This window comes from Rhinopithecus bieti, unplaced genomic scaffold (assembly GCF_001698545.2).
Source record: "Rhinopithecus bieti isolate Rb0 unplaced genomic scaffold, ASM169854v2 scaffold_39870, whole genome shotgun sequence".
NCBI lineage: Eukaryota > Metazoa > Chordata > Mammalia > Primates > Cercopithecidae > Rhinopithecus > Rhinopithecus bieti.
In genome coordinates, this window is record NW_016817144.1 from 1,543,595 (window position 1) to 1,552,995 (window position 9,401).

General features: G+C 45.9%; 1 protein-coding gene across 1 annotated transcript in view; it reads right to left on the reverse strand.

Annotated features, from left to right (window-relative positions):
- PRKCA (protein kinase C alpha) overlaps positions 1-8,480 on the reverse strand; it is a 239,853-nt gene extending 231,373 nt beyond the window's left edge. Inside the window, exon 1 of the mRNA XM_017855838.1 lies at positions 8,462-8,480. The gene's annotated coding sequence lies outside the window, so the exon portion shown is untranslated. The remainder of the gene's footprint in view (positions 1-8,461) is intronic.
- Between the last annotated feature and the right edge of the window lie 921 nt (positions 8,481-9,401).

Below are 9,401 nucleotides of genomic sequence, written 5' to 3' on the forward strand. Positions count from 1 at the left end.
AAGATGGCTAGGCACGGTGGCTCATGCCTGTAATCCCAGCACTTTGGGAGGCTGAGGCAGGTGGATCACAAGTTCAGGAGACCGAGACCATCCTGGCTAACACAGTGAAACCCCGTCTCTACTAAAAGTACAAAAAATTAGCCAGGCATGGTGGCGGGCGCCTGTAGTCCCAGCTACACAGGAGGCTGAGGCAGGAGAATGGCATGAACCTGGGAGGCGGAGGTTTCAGTGAGCCGAGATCGTGCCACTGCACTCCAGCCTGAGAGACAGAGCGAGACTCCGTCTCAAAAAACAAAAAAAAAAAAGCAAAAAAACAAAAAACAAAAACACTTCAGAAAGATTCAAGTTTAAAAAGTTGGAAGAATAATATTTTGTGACAAGTGAAAATTATGTGAACTTCCCATTTCAGTGTCCACAAATGGAGCTTTTTTGGAGCACAGCCAGCCTCATTTGTGCATATATTGTCCAAGGCAGCTTTTGCATCCCAAGAGCAGAATTGAGTGGTTGCAACAAAGACCATATGCGCCTGCAAAGCCAAAAATATTTACTATCTGGCCCTTGGCTGGAAAAGTTTGCTCACCACTGATCTACAACATTTACTTAGGAGAATCACTCTTTCTCTGGTGATAAAAAATAAGGCACTAATGTACTCCTAAAACAATGTATAAACAACACAGTCATTTTAATTACTGCTAAATCCTAACAAGTGGCTCTGTGCCAAGCATGGTTTGACCCCGGAAGGATAACCTTCCTCTCATGAGACTGTGAGACTGTCTTTCCACTTGTGTTATCTCTATTATATCTAGGAACATGGGATAAATTGAGCGCTGGGGGGGAAGGGAGGAACCAAAACAAATCTCATCCTAAATGTACATCCTTTCTACACCTTGTTATGATTTCATCGGTAGAAAGCTCAAAAAACAGGCACAATTAATCCAGGCTGTTAGAAGCGATGACAAAGGTTGCCTTTGCAAGGAGTACAGTAAACAGAAGCGAAGCAAGAAGGGCGCAGGGTGGCGCCATGTTCTGCTTCCTGATCTGGGTGCAAATCTGGGCATGTTTTGATCTTAAGTGTGCTCAGTTTGGCGAAAACCCATTTTACCGCACATTTACAATATTGCGCTTTTCATGAAGTATGCATGTTTAAATGCCAGTAAAGTTTATATTAAAACACAGACAACTTTCTTATGTTTAACTATGTGGAAGCTGATGTGCTTGTCCTTGGATTGCTGAGACGCTAAGAATGCATGGAACCCTGGAGGCGGAGCCCACACATAACTCAGTGTCTCATGTGGGACCACGTGGCTCTCAGGCCTATGTGGAGAGCCAAGAGGGGCAGCCTGTTCCCATCCCAGCCGGCCTCCAGTGCCAGCCCTCTCAGCTTTCCAGAGCACTGCAAAATCCCAGGGTCTCTGAGATCTGAGTAAGGAATGCTGCAGCACCAGCAGGTCACAGGCAGATTGGCCTGCTGAAAGCGACCTCTTGACTCCCTAAGAATGTGGAGCTAGGGGAGTAATCCTGGTCACTCATGCTAATAAGGAAATGGAAATTTTAGCTTGAATAACAGACCACTGGTACTCCACAAGTAAAGTATCAGCCGCAGGCAGCTTACACTGTGAAAGTCACATCAGAGTTATGAACTTGAAAAGTTAAATTCCTCAATAAAACATCTTGCTTCTTAGCTTTGTAACTATTTTCCCTCCATTCCTTTCATCTATTTGTAGAGAGCCCCCTGTGCATGAGGAACCCTGAGAGATGCCAAGACATCTCCCCTGATTTTGAGGATCTCTAGCGTAGAGAAAGAGTGAGCCAAGGAGAGAAACTGACACCTGCACCAGGACTTGAAGGATAAGGAGAGAGCACCAGGTGAAGGAAGGAGGGAAGTCCAACCCCCAATTTTTTTTTAACCTTCGGTGTGTAATTCCTCTCTCTGCCTCCTTCCCTTGCCTCTCCTCCAATCCACTGTCCTCCCAACCAAGTCTGATCACAGAAAAATCCAAATTCCATCACTCACTTCCTAAACCGTCTCGCTGGCCCTACCTCTGCCTCTGCCTTCCAGCCTTAGCTCTTTGGATTCAGCTCCAGTCACAAAAGCCTCTTCCAAGGCCTCAGCAAGATGCTGCAGTGACTGCAGCTTGATCCTGGGACCCAGACTACCTGGGTACAAATCCCGCCACACTACCAGCCACGTGAGCTCAGGCAGGCCCACTGGCCTCTCTGTGCCTCAGTTTCCACGTGTGTGCAGTGGGGATGGTAAAAGCACCTTCCCTGCAGTGTCATATGAGGATGTGATGAGGTAACACAGACCCATGCCTGACACGGTAAACCCTTGGTAAGCATGACCTCTGACCCCTACCCACTGCTACCGTTATCCTCATTTTCCCATCATGACTTTCACACATCTTGATCCCAGGCTCTGGAAACATCTTTCTTCAGGCTCTTTCTCCGGCTATTTCCTACCCAAATGCCAGCTTACACATCACCCCACAGGAAGGCCTTCCTTAACCCTGGTCTGCCTCTTTCCTGCCACTTCACAGCTCTTGTCACAAGGGATAATTATGTAATTATGGCCATGATGACTAGCTTGATGTCTGTCTTCCCTATTAGTCTGTCTGTTCAATGGGGGGCAAAGCCACTTCTCTTGCTCTCTGCTGTGTGCCAGCGCCACAGCAGGGGCTGACTGTGTACTTAGTAGGGAACACGCAAGTGCACATGCTCCAGGCAGAAAGCAGCAGCCCCCGCAGACGCAGGGAGCCCTGAGAGGCCACAGTCCGCACAGAAGCACAAGTAACCTCTTGCAAGTGCAGAGGTGAGAAGCAATATGGGGCTGGAGAGGACGCCTAGAGTCGGTTCACAGAGGCCTGCCCAGTGAGCTGCGCGGGGAGCCACCCACAGTTTGAAACAGATGAGCGTTGACATGGGGACGTGACCCACAGTGCAAGGGGGCCCAAGGATGGCTGGGAGGAGGGACAAGACCAGAGATAAGTGGCCAGTTAGGACACCATCATGACAGTCACAGATCTGGATGAAGAGGACAGAAACCACAGGCCCAAGATGCAGAAGTGGATCCTGATGTCTTCTACACTAAAGGGAAGACAAACCTGGCCATCAAAGACAGGGCTACATCTTTAGAATGACTTGGCAGGGGGCTGGGTTTACTATTTTCTTTCTTATTTACGCATCACTCAGAGGAGGGGGTAGTTTATGCAAACCACACCAAACTAGCCCCAGGTACATTCGTGGCCTTATACATGTTTTGCTCTTGTTGACCAGATGGTTTTAAGGCTTGCTGAGACCACCTCGTCTAGAAGGTACACTTCCTGAACCACCATCATTTTCGGGCGGTGAATATGAACAGAAAGACTCCCCCATGCTGCATTCCCCTTCCACTTTAGCCTTCGCCAAGGACTTGAGGCTCCCTGGAGTTGAAGTGTTTCCCAGGACAAACCCATGGGGACATGAGCATGTGCAGAAGCCGGGGCTGACTTGCTGGGCTCTACCTGCCGCAGGCGAGGTGTCTTTCCAGAGTGCTGGCCTAGGTGGATGCCCTGACCCTGGGACAGATGAGATGAAAGGCAAATATCAAAGGGAGACAATGAGGGCTGTTTCGTGAGTTTTTAAATTCAGTCTCTTGCTAGCTGGCTGAGGAAGGGAAACACAGCTTCTGAACTTGGCATTGCAAAGGGGGCTGAGGAGGAGCTGCAGGAGAAAGGATAAAGAAAGAGCTCGCGGGGTGGAGGGGACGCATGACACAAACCCTGCACTCCTGGCTGGTCCACGGCACAGAGCAGGTGTGCGGCAGCTTCTGAGGGGGTAGCAGGGTGACGGGGGTCGGAAGCTAAGTGCACAGGATTGAAAACGATGACTCACGCAGCATCTGGGAACAGGCTAGGGGCAGCCCCACCCGCCCACCGCCCCGTCCTCACTCCAGTGTCACTCTCTGATCTAAGGATAAATGTGGCAGGGACTTCTGGCTAAGGTGAAGTGTAAACTCATGCTGTGGATCTCTCCTTTAGCTCTAAATACATGGACACGATAAAAAAGAAAAGAAGGAAATGCATTTTTAAAAAGATGGAGTTCACCCCCATACAAACTACACACCTCCCTGGGCTAGACACAGAGCAGATCCCCCAAGCCATAACCAGGGCCAAAGCGCAGGCTGGCTGAGCTCTAGGTCTGAAGCAGGCCAGGGGCTGAGCCATTTCATGGCCTGCAGAAAAAGAGACTAAAAGTGGACTGAATCAGGAGAGCCAGAAGTCAGGGTGGCAACCTGGCTGCTATGGAGGACTCATCTCAAGGGACTCCTTTGCCCAGGCCGCAGTCCACATCCCACATTGCTCAGAATCACCAGGTGTCCCTCCTGGATGCTCCCTAGCCCACAAGCCTATTTATTCTGCCATCTTTTAACTCCTTTGACCAAATACCGCTGTGATCAAAAGTGCATCACAGGGCCAGGCACGGTGGCTCATACCTGTAATCTAAGCACTCTGGGAGGCGGAGGCAGAGGCAGGCAGATCTCTTGAGCCCAGAAGTTCAAGACCAGCCTGGGGAATATGGCCAAACCTTGTCTCTACCAAAAATAAAAAAAATTAGCTGGTGGTACGTTGTCTGTAGTGCCAGCTACTTGGGAGACTGAGGTGGGAAGATCGCCTGAGCCCGGGAGGTGGAGGTTGCAGTGAGCCAAGATCACACCACTGGACTACAGCCTGGGTGAAAGAGCAAGACCCTGTCCCCAAAAAAGAAAAAAAAAAATTTCCATGGAGAAAACAAGGGTTTGAGAACAGAAATGAGAGAGAGCGAACACATAAATCCTCCCTAAGCCCTTTCTAAGTGAAAAGAACGTCGTGAATGCTGCTCACTCAGGAGACAGGAACGGGCCACAGCTGCTGGCTCTGTGTGTGTTCCCCACTGAAGCCTGAACCCACTAATTTCTATATGACTAGCTGAGCCATCAAATAAAGTGAAATTTCAAGCCTGGTCAAGTCGTACATGGGTATCAAATTTCTCTTGTCCTGCGAACAGCGGAAATGAAATTTCAGCATGAAAAGAGTCCTTGAGCACCTTGCAAAAATCAATAGATATCAAATTACGTGCTTCAGTAAAGAGCCACTGGCTTTGGCACTTTGAAATACATTTATTTCAAATTAGAGACTGGCCCAGAATCATCAAGCTCTTCCTTCATCTTAATGGTCTCTAAAGTATGGGCTTAAGTCCGTCTCATGCTTTAAATTAATTTCAAGAGGCCAAAACCAAAGCTTCTTCATGCTTTGCCAGGCACCACGGAAGCTGGTACTATAACTGTGGAATAAATCTACTTCTACTTCATCTTCCTATGCATATATCCTTTGGCAGAGGTACAGCAACCGTACACACAAAATTTGGTATCCTTACAGTGAACACTGTGTTGTAACCAACTGTTTTATGACACAGCCTTCACAGCATAGCCTCCATTTGAAATTTATTTTGCTTTTCCTCCAGTTATTAGATGAATATTTGTTTCTAAGTTTTTGTTTTTTTGTTTGAGACGGGCGTCTGTCGCCCAGGCTGGAGTGCAGTGGTGCCATCTCAGCTCACTGCAACCTCCACCTCCCGGATTCAAGCGATTCTCCTGCCTCCGCCTCTGGAGTAGCTGGGATTACAGGCACATGCCACCACATCCGGCTAATTTTTATATTTTTAGTAAAGACAGGGTTTCACCATGTTGGTTAGACTGGTCTCAAGCTCCTGACCTCGTGAACCACCCGCCTTGGCCTCCCAAAGTGCTGGGATCCCAGGCGTGAGCCACGTGCCCGGTCCTGTTTCTAAGTTTTATGTACTAATACTAACACTAAGAATATCATCTAACCTGGGGTGCTGGTTTACTCTATCCAGACACTGCCCTCAGGTGTTACTCCATTCAAGCCTCATAGCAATGCATAAGGTGGTAACAGGCAATGTTTACAAGTAATCCCTCTATGTGTGGTTTTGCTTTCCAGTTTCAATTACCTGTGGTCAACCTCAGTCTGAATATATTAAAAGGAAAATTCCAGAAACAACTCATAAGTATTATTTATTTTTTTAAGACAGAGTTTTGCTCTTGTCGCCCAGGCTGGAGTGCAAGGATGTGATCTCGGCTCACTGCAACCTCCGCCTCCCGGGTTCAAGTGATTCTCCTGCCTCAGCCTCCCGAGTAGCTGGGATTATAGGCGTGCACCACCATGCTCGGCTCATTTTTGTATTTTTAGTAGAGATGGAGTTTCACAGTGTTGGCCATGCTGGTCTTGAACTCCTGACCTCAGGTGATCTGCCCACCACGGCCTCCCAAAGTGCTGGGATTACGGGCATGAGCTACCACACCTGGCCCAATTCATAAGTTTTAAAATGCACACAATTCTGAATAGTGTGATGAAATCTCATACCATCCCACTGTATCATCCGGGATGCGAATCATCCCTTTGTCCAGCAGACCCCTTCTGCAGATGCTGCTGCCGCCTCTTAGTCACTTCATAGCCATCTCAGTTATAGATCAACTGTTGAGGTATCACAGGGCTTGAGCTCAGGGAATCCTTATTTTACTTCATAATGGCCACAAAGTGCCAGAGTAGTGATGCCGGCAATTCAGGTAATGTCAAAGAGAAGCTGGAAATTACTTTAAGTGAAAAGGTGAAAATTCCCAATAAGTAAAAATTTCATATGCCGAGATTTACCTCAACAGTATGATATTTTCAGTGAGGGAGGCACCCCGTTCACACAACTTTTACCACACTATATTGTTATAATTGTTCTATTTTATTATTGTTGCTAATCTCTTACTGTTAATCTCTTACTCTGCCTAATTTATAAATGGATCAGACGTATTAATGCACAACAAGCATAGTACAGGTTAGGTATCCCTTTTCCAAAATGCTTGGGACCAGAAGTGTTTTGAACTTAGGATTTGTTTTGGATTTTGGAGTATCTGTTTTATACGAACTGGTTAAACACCCTAATCTGAAAATCCAAAATGCCCCAGTGGGGATTTCCTTTCACCACTGAGTTTCGGATTTTGGAACATTTCAAATTTTCAGATTGGGATAATCAACCTGCTTATATAGAGTAGACACTATCGGAGTTTTAGGCTTTCATGGGAGTCCCTGGAATGTATCCCCTGAAGAGAAGGGGTGACAACCGCGCTCAGTGTTTCTCTGTGCTAAGACAGGGTTCTAAGTGCTTTGCATATTAAATTCCATTGTAATCTTCATAAAAACACTCTGAGGCAGGGATTATTGTCATCCCCATTTGAAAACGTAGAGACTGAGGCTTAGAGGTTAAGTGACTTACCCAAGGCTCGGAGCTGGCAGACAGCCATTTGAATTGAAGTCTAACTGGGGTACAGCCCATTCCATGTAGGCCATTTCCACTGGAATGACCATTTCAACACAAACACCCTTATAAATATAGAGTCTTTCTTTAGGCAAATAAATACAAAAATGAAGTTCTCAGATCAAGATTACAAACAGTAAAGCTTATTGATACATATCACCAAATTCCTTTCCAAATATACCATATCAACGTACAGGCCATAAGACAGAAAAAGACTGCCATTTTTAGCTCCCTTGTCAACCCCGGGTGTTGTGATTTCATTAACTTAAGCAGGATCTTGTTTTACAATGTTGTCTTTAATACCCTTCAGGCCATTTAAAAATTTTTTTAAATAAATTTATTTTTTAAAGATAGGGGTCTGTGTTACCCAGGATGGTCTCAAACTCCTTTGCCTCAAGTGATCCTCCCATCTCAGCCTCCCAAGGAGCTACGGCTGCAGGCGTGCACCCCTGTGCCCAGCGAGGCCATTTTTCTAGATGTTTATTTACAGGCTGTATTTCGTCTTTTGAAAACGTGGAATATTTTTATGAGTTCAGTGTATATGCTGGTGGGTGAATGTGGGACTTCAAAATGAAAAATACTACTTAGGAAGCTAGATGTAGCTTGTTAAAAACAACAACAAAGCATAATGTCAAAGAATAATGTTACACTTTGTTATAAATGCTTGCCAACATTGTTGTAACAATCTTTTCCCTGAATTTTGGGTGATCTTTTATTCTTCACACTTTCTGATACTCTTAGAACCTCCTGTAATGAGCATGCATTATCTTTGTAATTAGAAGAAAATAGACAGTTTTCCAACTGAGGATATAAAAAGATGGTTGCATTTAGGTACTGCTTTTCTCTTTTCGATTCTACTTAATATTAATGACCCATGTATTCCTGATTTCAGCAGAAAATGAACAGATCAGAAGTTTTGGAGGTGTAATTCAGTCATGGAGATTTTAAAGGTGGCCTCTATCTGTTGCTCACGGTGTGCTAGACAAGCTGGAATTACTCAGGAAAAATCCTCCTTTATCTCTTCGTTTTCATTCTTATAATGAAAAGGCATTCAGGAGTGTGGGCTTAGCTGCTCACGACAAGGCCCTTTTATCAATCCACTGACAACTGCTGAACTCACCTTGAGAGAGGAGCTGCTTTCTATTTTGGTTTGTCTATAATTTTCTTATTTTCCAGAGTTTATGTCACGGGCGCAACCCACGAACCAAGCATTTCTATCTAAAATAAGGTAAGAGGAGGGATTCATTAACAAGGTCCTCTGTAGACAGAACGCAGCTCTTACAAACTCACAAAAACAAATCCATACTTTTAAAAGTTCCCAAGCCAGCAGTTCTCGGAATCCTTTCAGAAATGGTGGAAGGAGATAAAACTCTTCAGGTTTGAAAGTAAGGGCCCCCCAAACTCCCTTATCACTGAATTAAAGGATTCTATATTTTTTTATTGAAATTTACTCAAAAGGGGACAGATATTCATCTCATACTATAGCAAAAACTAGTTTTAAAAATATATAACATTTTAAAATATTTTAGTCAAAAAAGCCTCAGAGCCAGGTGGGGTGGCTCATGACCCAGCACTTTAGGAGGCCAAGGCAGGAGGACTGCTTGATCCCAGAAGTTTGAGACCAGCCTGGGCAACACGGCAAGAGCCCATCTCTACAAAAAATCAAAAAGCCAGGGATGCTGTTGTGCACCTATGGTCCCAGTAAGTTGGCAGGCTTAGGTGGGAGGATATTTTGGGCCCAGGAGGTTAAGGCTGCAGTGAGCTGTGGGTTACCAGTATAATTTGATTAACTGGAACATTTCTGGAAAGGTGGCTCATCCTGGATATTTCTCAGTTACTGATATTCTTCCCCTTGCTCCCCGCGAGATGGAGTCTCGCTCTGTGGCCCAGGCTGGAGTGTAATGGTACAATCTTGGCTCACTGCAACCTCTTCCTCCCGGGTTCAAGCTATTCTCCTGCCTCAGCCTCCCGAGTAGCTGGGATTACAGGTGCCCACCACCACACCTGGCTGATTTTTGTACTTTTAGTAGAGATGGGGTTTTGCCACGTTGGGCAGGCTG